Source organism: Diorhabda sublineata, unplaced genomic scaffold (genome assembly GCF_026230105.1).
Source record: "Diorhabda sublineata isolate icDioSubl1.1 unplaced genomic scaffold, icDioSubl1.1 Dsub_32, whole genome shotgun sequence".
In the NCBI taxonomy this organism is placed as follows: domain Eukaryota; kingdom Metazoa; phylum Arthropoda; class Insecta; order Coleoptera; family Chrysomelidae; genus Diorhabda; species Diorhabda sublineata.
This window is the reverse complement of record NW_026614255.1, coordinates 205,001-217,500: the sequence shown is the minus strand read 5'-3', so window position 1 is coordinate 217,500 and position 12,500 is coordinate 205,001. Positions and strand designations below refer to the sequence as shown.

General features: G+C 42.2%; 3 non-coding genes across 3 annotated transcripts in view; all 3 read left to right on the top strand.

The window, feature by feature from the left end:
- The first annotated feature begins 8,110 nt into the window (after positions 1-8,110).
- Positions 8,111-10,032, top strand: LOC130452252 (small subunit ribosomal RNA). The gene has a single exon (XR_008910894.1). It is a non-coding gene; the product is annotated as a small subunit ribosomal RNA (ribosomal RNA).
- A 1,164-nt stretch (positions 10,033-11,196) lies between these two features.
- On the top strand, positions 11,197-11,352 carry LOC130452242 (5.8S ribosomal RNA). Its single transcript, XR_008910884.1, has one exon. It is a non-coding gene; the product is annotated as a 5.8S ribosomal RNA (ribosomal RNA).
- Positions 11,353-11,984: 632 nt separating this feature from the next.
- Positions 11,985-12,500, top strand: part of LOC130452262 (large subunit ribosomal RNA) — a 4,101-nt gene continuing 3,585 nt past the window's right edge. The window contains exon 1 of the ribosomal RNA XR_008910904.1: positions 11,985-12,500. This exon is cut by the window's right edge and continues 3,585 nt beyond it. This is a non-coding gene — a ribosomal RNA (large subunit ribosomal RNA).

Genomic DNA, 12,500 nt, shown 5'->3' with positions numbered 1-12,500 from the left:
GCCGGCAAGAAGACAAACTAAACACGGTTTTATAGACACTAGCGCCCTCTGCCGGCCTGAAGCCACGCTTAACACGGTTTTATACACACTAGCGCCACCTGCCGGCCAGAAGACAAACTAAACACGGTTTTATAGACACTAGCGCCCTCTGCCAGCCAGACGCCAAACTTGACACGAATTTACAGACACTAGCGCCCTCTGCCGGCCAGAAGACAAACTAAACACGGTTTTATAGACACTAGCGCCCTCTGCCGGCCAGACGCCAAACTTGACACGAATTTACAGACACTAGCGCCACCTGCCGGCCAGAAGCCACACTTAACACGGTTTTATAGACACTAGCGCCCTCTGCCGGCCAGGCGCCAAACTTGCACGAATTCACAGACACTAGCGCCACCTGCCGGCCAGAAGCCACACTTAACACGGTTTTATAGACACTAGCGCCCTCTGCCGGCCAGACGCCAAACTTGACACGAATTTACAGACACTAGCGCCCTCTGCCGGCCAGAAGCCACACTTAACACGGTTTTATAGACACTAGTGCCCTCTACCGGCCAGACGCCAAACTTGACACGAATTTACAGACACTAGCGCCACCTGCCGGCCAGAAGCCACACTTAACACGGTTTTATAGACACTAGCGCCCTCTGCCGGCCAGACGCCAAACTTGACACGGTTTTTTTTTTTCGATGTTATTACTATTTCATACAACTTTTATATGTTACACCTCGACAAGTTCTTATATCCTACCGGCCAGAAGAAAAACTAAACACGGTTTTATAGACACTAGCGCCACCTGCCGGCAAGAAGACAAACTAAACACGGTTTTATAGACACTAGCGCCCTCTGCCGGCCTGAAGCCACGCTTAACACGGTTTTATACACACTAGCGCCACCTGCCGGCCAGAAGACAAACTAAACACGGTTTTATAGACACTAGCGCCCTCTGCCAGCCAGACGCCAAACTTGACACGAATTTACAGACACTAGCGCCCTCTGCCGGCCAGAAGACAAACTAAACACGGTTTTATAGACACTAGCGCCCTCTGCCGGCCAGACGCCAAACTTGACACGAATTTACAGACACTAGCGCCACCTGCCGGCCAGAAGCCACACTTAACACGGTTTTATAGACACTAGCGCCCTCTGCCGGCCAGGCGCCAAACTTGCACGAATTCACAGACACTAGCGCCACCTGCCGGCCAGAAGCCACACTTAACACGGTTTTATAGACACTAGCGCCCTCTGCCGGCCAGACGCCAAACTTGACACGAATTTACAGACACTAGCGCCCTCTGCCGGCCAGAAGCCACACTTAACACGGTTTTATAGACACTAGTGCCCTCTACCGGCCAGACGCCAAACTTGACACGAATTTACAGACACTAGCGCCACCTGCCGGCCAGAAGCCACACTTAACACGGTTTTATAGACACTAGCGCCCTCTGCCGGCCAGGCGCCAAACTTGACACGGTTTTTTTTTTTCGATGTTATTACTATTTCATACAACTTTTATATGTTACACCTCGACAAGTTCTTATATCCTACCGGCCAGAAGAAAAACTAAACACGGTTTTATAGACACTAGCGCCACCTGCCGGCAAGAAGACAAACTAAACACGGTTTTATAGACACTAGCGCCCTCTGCCGGCCTGAAGCCACGCTTAACACGGTTTTATACACACTAGCGCCACCTGCCGGCCAGAAGACAAACTAAACACGGTTTTATAGACACTAGCGCCCTCTGCCAGCCAGACGCCAAACTTGACACGAATTTACAGACACTAGCGCCCTCTGCCGGCCAGAAGACAAACTAAACACGGTTTTATAGACACTAGCGCCCTCTGCCGGCCAGACTCCAAACTTGACACGAATTTACAGACACTAGCGCCACCTGCCGGCCAGAAGCCACACTTAACACGGTTTTATAGACACTAGCGCCACCTGCCGGCCAGAAGCCACACTTAACACGGTTTTATAGACACTAGCGCCCTCTGCCGGCCAGAAGACAAACTAAACACGGTTTTATAGACACTAGCGCCCTCTGCCGGCCAGGCGCCAAACTTGACACGAATTTACAGACACTAGCGCCACCTGCCGGCCAGAAGCCACACTTAACACGGTTTTATAGACACTAGCGCCCTCTGCCGGCCAGACGCCAAACTTGACACGAATTTACAGACACTAGCGCCCTCTGCCGGCCAGAAGCCACACTTAACACGGTTTTATAGACACTAGTGCCCTCTACCGGCCAGACGCCAAACTTGACACGAATTTACAGACACTAGCGCCACCTGCCGGCCAGAAGCCACACTTAACACGGTTTTATAGACACTAGCGCCCTCTGCCGGCCAGACGCCAAACTTGACACGGTTTTTTTTTTTCGATGTTATTACTATTTCATACAACTTTTATATGTTACACCTCGACAAGTTCTTATATCCTACCGGCCAGAAGAAAAACTAAACACGGTTTTATAGACACTAGCGCCACCTGCCGGCAAGAAGACAAACTAAACACGGTTTTATAGACACTAGCGCCCTCTGCCGGCCTGAAGCCACGCTTAACACGGTTTTATACACACTAGCGCCACCTGCCGGCCAGAAGACAAACTAAACACGGTTTTATAGACACTAGCGCCCTCTGCCAGCCAGACGCCAAACTTGACACGAATTTACAGACACTAGCGCCCTCTGCCGGCCAGAAGACAAACTAAACACGGTTTTATAGACACTAGCGCCCTCTGCCGGCCAGACGCCAAACTTGACACGAATTTACAGACACTAGCGCCACCTGCCGGCCAGAAGCCACACTTAACACGGTTTTATAGACACTAGCGCCCTCTGCCGGCCAGGCGCCAAACTTGCACGAATTCACAGACACTAGCGCCACCTGCCGGCCAGAAGCCACACTTAACACGGTTTTATAGACACTAGCGCCCTCTGCCGGCCAGAAGACAAACTAAACACGGTTTTATAGACACTAGCGCCACCTGCCGGCCAGAAGCCACACTTAACACGGTTTTATAGACACTAGCGCCCTCTGCCGGCCAGGCGCCAAACTTGACACGGTTTTTTTTTTTCGATGTTATTACTATTTCATACAACTTTTATATGTTACACCTCGACAAGTTCTTATATCCTACCGGCCAGAAGAAAAACTAAACACGGTTTTATAGACACTAGCGCCACCTGCCGGCAAGAAGACAAACTAAACACGGTTTTATAGACACTAGCGCCACCTGCCGGCAAGAAGACAAACTAAACACGGTTTTATACACACTAGCGCCACCTGCCGGCCAGAAGACAAACTAAACACGGTTTTATAGACACTAGCGCCCTCTGCCAGCCAGACGCCAAACTTGACACGAATTTACAGACACTAGCGCCCTCTGCCGGCCAGAAGACAAACTAAACACGGTTTTATAGACACTAGCGCCCTCTGCCGGCCAGACGCCAAACTTGACACGAATTTACAGACACTAGCGCCACCTGCCGGCCAGAAGCCACACTTAACACGGTTTTATAGACACTAGCGCCCTCTGCCGGCCAGGCGCCAAACTTGCACGAATTCACAGACACTAGCGCCACCTGCCGGCCAGAAGCCACACTTAACACGGTTTTATAGACACTAGCGCCCTCTGCCGGCCAGAAGACAAACTAAACACGGTTTTATAGACACTAGCGCCACCTGCCGGCCAGAAGCCACACTTAACACGGTTTTATAGACACTAGCGCCCTCTGCCGGCCAGGCGCCAAACTTGACACGGTTTTTTTTTTTCGATGTTATTACTATTTCATACAACTTTTATATGTTACACCTCGACAAGTTCTTATATCCTACCGGCCAGAAGAAAAACTAAACACGGTTTTATAGACACTAGCGCCACCTGCCGGCAAGAAGACAAACTAAACACGGTTTTATAGACACTAGCGCCCTCTGCCGGCCTGAAGCCACGCTTAACACGGTTTTATACACACTAGCGCCACCTGCCGGCCAGAAGACAAACTAAACACGGTTTTATAGACACTAGCGCCCTCTGCCAGCCAGACGCCAAACTTGACACGAATTTACAGACACTAGCGCCCTCTGCCGGCCAGAAGACAAACTAAACACGGTTTTATAGACACTAGCGCCCTCTGCCGGCCAGACGCCAAACTTGACACGAATTTACAGACACTAGCGCCACCTGCCGGCCAGAAGCCACACTTAACACGGTTTTATAGACACTAGCGCCCTCTGCCGGCCAGGCGCCAAACTTGCACGAATTCACAGACACTAGCGCCACCTGCCGGCCAGAAGCCACACTTAACACGGTTTTATAGACACTAGCGCCCTCTGCCGGCCAGAAGACAAACTAAACACGGTTTTATAGACACTAGCGCCCTCTGCCGGCCAGGCGCCAAACTTGACACGAATTTACAGACACTAGCGCCACCTGCCGGCCAGAAGCCACACTTAACACGGTTTTATAGACACTAGCGCCCTCTGCCGGCCAGACGCCAAACTTGACACGAATTTACAGACACTAGCGCCCTCTACCGGCCAGAAGCCACACTTAACACGGTTTTATAGACACTAGTGCCCTCTACCGGCCAGACGCCAAACTTGACACGAATTTACAGACACTAGCGCCCTCTGCCAGCCAGACGCCAAACTTGACACGAATTTACAGACACTTGCGCCCTCTGCCGGCCAGAAGACAAACTAAACACGGTTTTATAGACACTAGCGCCCTCTGCCGGCCAGACGCCAAACTTGACACGAATTTACAGACACTAGCGCCACCTGCCGGCCAGAAGCCACACTTAACACGGTTTTATAGACACTAGCGCCCTCTGCCGGCCAGGCGCCAAACTTGCACGAATTCACAGACACTAGCGCCACCTGCCGGCCAGAAGCCACACTTAACACGGTTTTATAGACACTAGCGCCCTCTGCCGGCCAGAAGACAAACTAAACACGGTTTTATAGACACTAGCGCCCTCTGCCAGCCAGACGCCAAACTTGACACGAATTTACAGACACTAGCGCCCTCTGCCGGCCAGAAGACAAACTAAACACGGTTTTATAGACACTAGCGCCCTCTGCCGGCCAGACGCCAAACTTGACACGAATTTACAGACACTAGCGCCACCTGCCGGCCAGAAGCCACACTTAACACGGTTTTATAGACACTAGCGCCCTCTGCCGGCCAGACGCCAAACTTGACACGAATTTACAGACACTAGCGCCCTCTGCCGGCCTGAAGCCACGCTTAACACTTTTATATAATATACCTCGAACGGCTCCTACATACAAAACATCTCCATTCAATTTTCGCAATTCATCTTTTTCGACAAGTTCTTATATCGAGCGGAATATAATTTCATACTACTTGTTTTTCATTATTATCACTAATTTAATACAACTTTTATATAATACATCTCGGACGTTCATACATCGAGCGGCGATCTAATTTCATAATACTTTTTTCCGTTATTGTTAATATTTTCATAGCACTTTTATATTATATACCTCGAACGGCTCCTACATAAAAAACAACTCCATTCAACTTTCACAATTCATCTTTTTCGACAAGTTCCTAAGTCGAGCGGAATATAATTTCATACTACTTGTTTTTCATTATTATCACTAATTTAATACAACTTTTATATAATACATCTCGGACGTTCATACATCGAGCGGCGATCTAATTTCATAATACTTTTTTCCGTTATTGTTAATATTTTCATAGCACTTTTATATAATATACCTCGAACGGCTCCTACATACAAAACATCTCCATTCAACTTTCACAATTCATCTTTTTCGACAAGTTCATATATTTAGGGAAAATCTCATTTCATAATACTTGTTTTTCATAATTATTACTATTTTCATACAACTTTTATATAATATATCTCGTACGTTCGTTCATCGAGCGGCGATCTAATTTCATAATACATTTTTTCCGTTATTGTCAATATTTTCCATAACACTTTTATATAATATACCTCGAACGGTTCCTACATACAAAACATCTCCATTCAACTTTTACAATTCATCTTTTTCGACAAGTTCATATATTTAGGGAAAATCTCATTTCATAATACTTGTTTTTCATAATTATTACTATTTTCATACAACTTTTATATAATACATCTCGTACGTTCGTTCATCGAGCGGCGATCTAATTTCATAATACATTTTTTCCGTTATTGTTAATATTTTCCATAACACTTTTATATAATATACCTCGAACGGTTCCTACATACAAAACATCTCCATTCAACTTTCACAATTCATCTTTTTCGACAAGTTCATATATTTAGGGAAAATCTCATTTCATAATACTTGTTTTTCATAATTATTACTATTTTCATACAACTTTTATATAATACATCTCGTACGTTCGTTCATCGAGCGGCGATCTAATTTCATAATACATTTTTTCCGTTATTGTCAATATTTTCCATAACACTTTTATATAATATACCTCGAACGGTTCCTACATACAAAACATCTCCATTCAACTTTCACAATTCATCTTTTTCGACAAGTTCATATATTTAGGGAAAATCTCATTTCATAATACTTGTTTTTCATAATTATTACTATTTTCATACAACTTTTATATAATACATCTCGTACGTTCGTTCATCGAGCGGCGATCTAATTTCATAATACATTTTTTCCGTTATTGTTAATATTTTCCATAACACTTTTATATAATATACCTCGAACGGTTCCTACATACAAAACATCTCCATTCAACTTTCACAATTCATCTTTTTCGACAAGTTCATATATTTAGGGAAAATCTCATTTCATAATACTTGTTTTTCATAATTATTACTTTTTTCATACAACTTTTATATAATACATCTCGTACGTTCGTTCATCGAGCGGCGATCTAATTTCATAATACATTTTTTCCGTTATTGTCAATATTTTCAATAACACTTTTATATAATATACCTCGAACGGCTCCTACACACAAAACGTCTCCATTCAACTTTCACAATTCATCTTTTTCGACAAGTTCATATATTTAGGGAAAATCTCATTTCATAATACTTGTTTTTCATTATTATCACTATTTTCATACAACTTTTATATAATACATCTCGTACGTTCGTACATCGAGCGGCAATCTAATTTCATAATACTTTTTTTCCGTTATTGTTAATATTTTCCATAACACTTTTACGTCTCGGACGGTATGAAGTTTCATAATACTTCTTTTTAATATTCATAATACATCTTTTATATATTTTCACTATACATCTTTATTAATGTTAATGTAGAAAGCGTACCGTTGTACAGCGCACATATATGTGTGGTGTATCGAAGTTGACGTCTCGTTAAATTTTAATGAACTCGTTATAATTTACGTAAAGACGTTGTATCGGTCATTCCACATTATAGTGGATTATATAGTTTTCTGAAAGGGTCCCCGTTCTCCTCCAATATATTATCGTATATTGCTAGCGGTTCCCTTTTTAGATATTATATCAATTTATCCACAAATTAAATATATATTGCGAGATCGCGAATTTAGCTAGCGTTTTACCGCGAGCGATTCATATGCGATCGTCTATAAAAATATATATAATAATATAACATTTATATTATTACACAACATTGCGATAACTCTCATTATTCCGAGCGAGAATAAAAATTTCGTTCATTATTATCTAATTGTAAACCATGTCGCTTACAATCTAGCGAAGGGTAGAGATAATGTCGAAATTCTATTCCGGTCGACGTAATTATATCTTATTTAAAATATCATTTCGATTAAATTTTAGATAAATTTATAGTCGATTCGGTGAAAATTTTATGAAATATAAGAAAAATATATTATAATATATAAAGCGTGGCGCCGAAAATTATATATTTTCAATAATAAGCGCAGCAAACACCACGCAAACGAAAAAGTAAATAACAATGTGTTTATTATATACGAGAATATAGATGAATATAAAATATTATGTGTATAAATATAAAATATATGTAATATGAAAAAACGTCATCATAATTCTCATCCTCACATTATGTGGTGGATATTGTTATTAAAACTTTTTCGATAATAGTTTTATTATATATAAAATACACAAATAGTAGTTCCCTGGTTGATCCTGCCAGTAGTCATATGCTTGTCTCAAAGATTAAGCCATGCATGTCTCAGTACAAGCCAAATTAAGGTGAAACCGCGAAAGGCTCATTAAATCAGTTATGGTTCCTTAGATCGTACCCACATTTACTTGGATAACTGTGGTAATTCTAGAGCTAATACATGCAAACAGAGTTCCGACCGGAGACGGAAGGAGCGCTTTTATTAGATCAAAACCAATCGGTGGCGGGCTTGCTCGTCATCGTACAATTTGGTGACTCTGAATAACTTTTCGCTGATCGCACGGTCTCGCACCGGCGACGCATCTTTCAAATGTCTGCCTTATCAACTGTCGATGGTAGGTTCTGCGCCTACCATGGTTGTAACGGGTAACGGGGAATCAGGGTTCGATTCCGGAGAGGGAGCCTGAGAAACGGCTACCACATCCAAGGAAGGCAGCAGGCGCGCAAATTACCCACTCCCGGCACGGGGAGGTAGTGACGAAAAATAACGATACGGGACTCATCCGAGGCCCCGTAATCGGAATGAGTACACTCTAAACCCTTTAACGAGGATCAATTGGAGGGCAAGTCTGGTGCCAGCAGCCGCGGTAATTCCAGCTCCAATAGCGTATATTAAAGTTGTTGCGGTTAAAAAGCTCGTAGTCGAATCTGTGTCCCACGCCGCTGGTTCATCGTACGCGGTGTCAACTGGCGTGTCGTGGGACGTCCTGCCGGTGGGCTTAGCTCGCAAGGGCGGCCCAACTCAATCCCGCCGCGGTGCTCTTGACTGAGTGTCGAGGTGGGCCGGCACGTTTACTTTGAACAAATTAGAGTGCTTAAAGCAGGCCAAAATTTTGCCTGAATACTGTGTGCATGGAATAATGGAATAGGACCTCGGTTCTATTTTGTTGGTTTTCGGAACCCCGAGGTAATGATTAATAGGAACGGATGGGGGCATTCGTATTGCGACGTTAGAGGTGAAATTCTTGGATCGTCGCAAGACGGACAGAAGCGAAAGCATTTGCCAAAAACGCTTTCATTGATCAAGAACGAAAGTTAGAGGTTCGAAGGCGATCAGATACCGCCCTAGTTCTAACCATAAACGATGCCAGCTAGCGATCCGCCGACGTTCCTCCGATGACTCGGCGGGCAGCTTCCGGGAAACCAAAGCTTTTGGGTTCCGGGGGAAGTATGGTTGCAAAGCTGAAACTTAAAGGAATTGACGGAAGGGCACCACCAGGAGTGGAGCCTGCGGCTTAATTTGACTCAACACGGGAAACCTCACCAGGCCCGGACACCGGAAGGATTGACAGATTGAGAGCTCTTTCTTGATTCGGTGGGTGGTGGTGCATGGCCGTTCTTAGTTGGTGGAGCGATTTGTCTGGTTAATTCCGATAACGAACGAGACTCTAGCCTGCTAACTAGGCGTATTTCGACATCCCAAAGGCCCGTCGGTATTGAGTTTCGGCTCTTGCCGTTCGCGGTTTTTACTGTCGGCGTACAAATAATTCTTCTTAGAGGGACAGGCGGCTTCTAGCCGCACGAGATTGAGCAATAACAGGTCTGTGATGCCCTTAGATGTTCTGGGCCGCACGCGCGCTACACTGAAGGAATCAGCGTGTCCTCCCTGGCCGAGCGGCCCGGGTAACCCGCTGAACCTCCTTCGTGCTAGGGATTGGGGCTTGCAATTGTTCCCCATGAACGAGGAATTCCCAGTAAGCGCGAGTCATAAGCTCGCGTTGATTACGTCCCTGCCCTTTGTACACACCGCCCGTCGCTACTACCGATTGAATGATTTAGTGAGGTCTTCGGACTGAGCGCGGTGGCGTTTCGGCGTCGCCGATGCTTCGGAAAGATGACCAAACTTGATCATTTAGAGGAAGTAAAAGTCGTAACAAGGTTTCCGTAGGTGAACCTGCGGAAGGATCATTACAGAGTATTTGTTCGTTTTTAAACAAAAAATAAAAAAACGAAATCAAGTCTGTATTATTATATTATATATAATTGTGAAAGAAATTTTTCTTTTCTACAAAATAATCGAACTCTTCAAAAGAAAATTTATATATGATATAAATATATGATGTATATATATTGAAATTTTTTTTTTTTTTTTTTATAAAATTCGAACAAGTTTCGAATAATATTTAAAAAAAAAAAAGATAAATATATTTCATACGTCTATAAAATATATATCTACATATATAAATTTACAGTAAAAATAACGAAAAATTTTTATCATAGATTAGTAGAAGGAGTCGACGACGACGACGACGACGAACGACGATGACGACACAATAGTAGTAACAATATATTTTTATTATTATATATATATATATATTAACGATTGACAGAACGATCATTAACAAAATTTCTTGTTAACTAAAAACGTTCTAATATAAAGAATCGTTATTATAATAAACGAAAAATATATAGATTATTGAAACGTCGTCTGTTGTTGTTGTTGTTGTTGTTGTCGTCGTGTGTGTCTGTCTTCTGTATTTTTATGGAGAAATTTTATTTCGTTTTTTTATTATTACATAAGTTTTTTATCGATCGAAGGTAATACAAAAAAATTTCGACAATATTATATGTGATGATGATTATGTAAGATGATAAGACATTTTCTTCATCCGGGTACCTAAACGAAACTTTTAAGCACGTGTCGATTCTTTCGATATGTATAAAAATTCGTTTTAGAAATAATATTTCACGTATTATTTCGAAGGTGTTCGAAGATTTACGCCCGACCGTGTCGAAATTTGTATAAAACTTTCAAGATTAAAAAACTTGTAATAATTAAGAGGAATATATCGTGCGAGATATCTGTCTATGCGCGCCTCGTTTGTAATAAAACATGTGCAGCGGTTAAAATTTATCGGATATTTTTAAGTACGATATTATAATTTCTCTAAAATTTATATATAATTACCATTTAATAAATAATATATATATATATATATATATATATATATATTATATAAATGTCGTTAGATAATTCTATACGCGTATAAAATATTATAATATTATTATTAATTTAATAATCAAATATTAAAAATACGACGAATAGAATATGAGAAAACGACATAATAAAATGATTACCCTGAACGGTGAATCACTTGGCTCGTGGGTCGATGAAGAACGCAGCTAATTGCGCGTCAACTTGTGAACTGCAGGACACATGAACATCGACATTTCGAACGCACATTGCGGTCCTCGGATACTCGTTCCCGGACCACTCCTGACTGAGGGTCGTATCAATTTAAAAGACTGCTTAGAATTTAAAATTTTTCAATTTATTATAGAAAAATAAATGACTAAGCGTGTTGGATGTGTGAGACACAATAACGCACACTAAAAGAAAACACACGCACATACTATAAACTTGTGCGTATTTTTTTTTTGTGCGGCATCCTAAAATGCGAAAAGCAGCGTAAATTTTTTATAGAAAAAATTTGCGCAATTTTTGAACACAACGACGCTATTACTACCATAAATTGATCGTGTGTATTTTTATATGAAATACATAAAATTTGTTTGGTAGAGTTATATTTACGTATATATAGTCGATAAATAAGTGTATATATTATATATATTTAAAATGATAACGCGGTCGTCGTGTCCGAGAGAAATAATAAAGTTTCGAAGACTGGACGTCTGACCAGTGTTTTTTTTTATATCATTTATACTGTATCGACAAAATATATGAATTTATATATATATATATATATATATATATATATATATATATGTATAACTTGCTCTGCCGCCTCTATAAATAAAAACAAATAATGTTATATTTCGTATAATGTGATTAAACACACGTTTTTTTTTTTGTGATATTTTAGCGAATTGTATTTAAATATTATAGATATATTATAATATATCGACCTCAGAGCAGGTGAGATTACCCGCTGAATTTAAGCATATTACTAAGCGGAGGAAAAGAAACTAACTAGGATTCCCTTAGTAGCTGCGAGCGAACAGGGAAAAGCCCAGCACCGAATCCCGTGGTCGATATCGGCCACCGGGAAATGTGGTGTTAGGGAGGATCCGTTTATCACGAGATCGTGCGGCGCGTCCAAGTCCTTCTTGAACGGGGCCACAGCCCATAGAGGGTGCCAGGCCCGTAGCGACCGTTGCCGATTGCGTGAGGATCTCTCCTGAGAGTCGGGTTGCTTGAGAGTGCAGCCCTAAGTGGGTGGTAAACTCCATCTAAGGCTAAATATGACCACGAGACCGATAGCGAACAAGTACCGTGAGGGAAAGTTGAAAAGCACTTTGAAGAGAGAGTTCAAGAGTACGTGAAACCGTTCAGGGGTAAACCTGAGAAACCCGAAAGGTCGAAAGAGGAAATTCATTCGCGTTTCGATAATTGAAGTTGAACGTTTGTATGACGGATA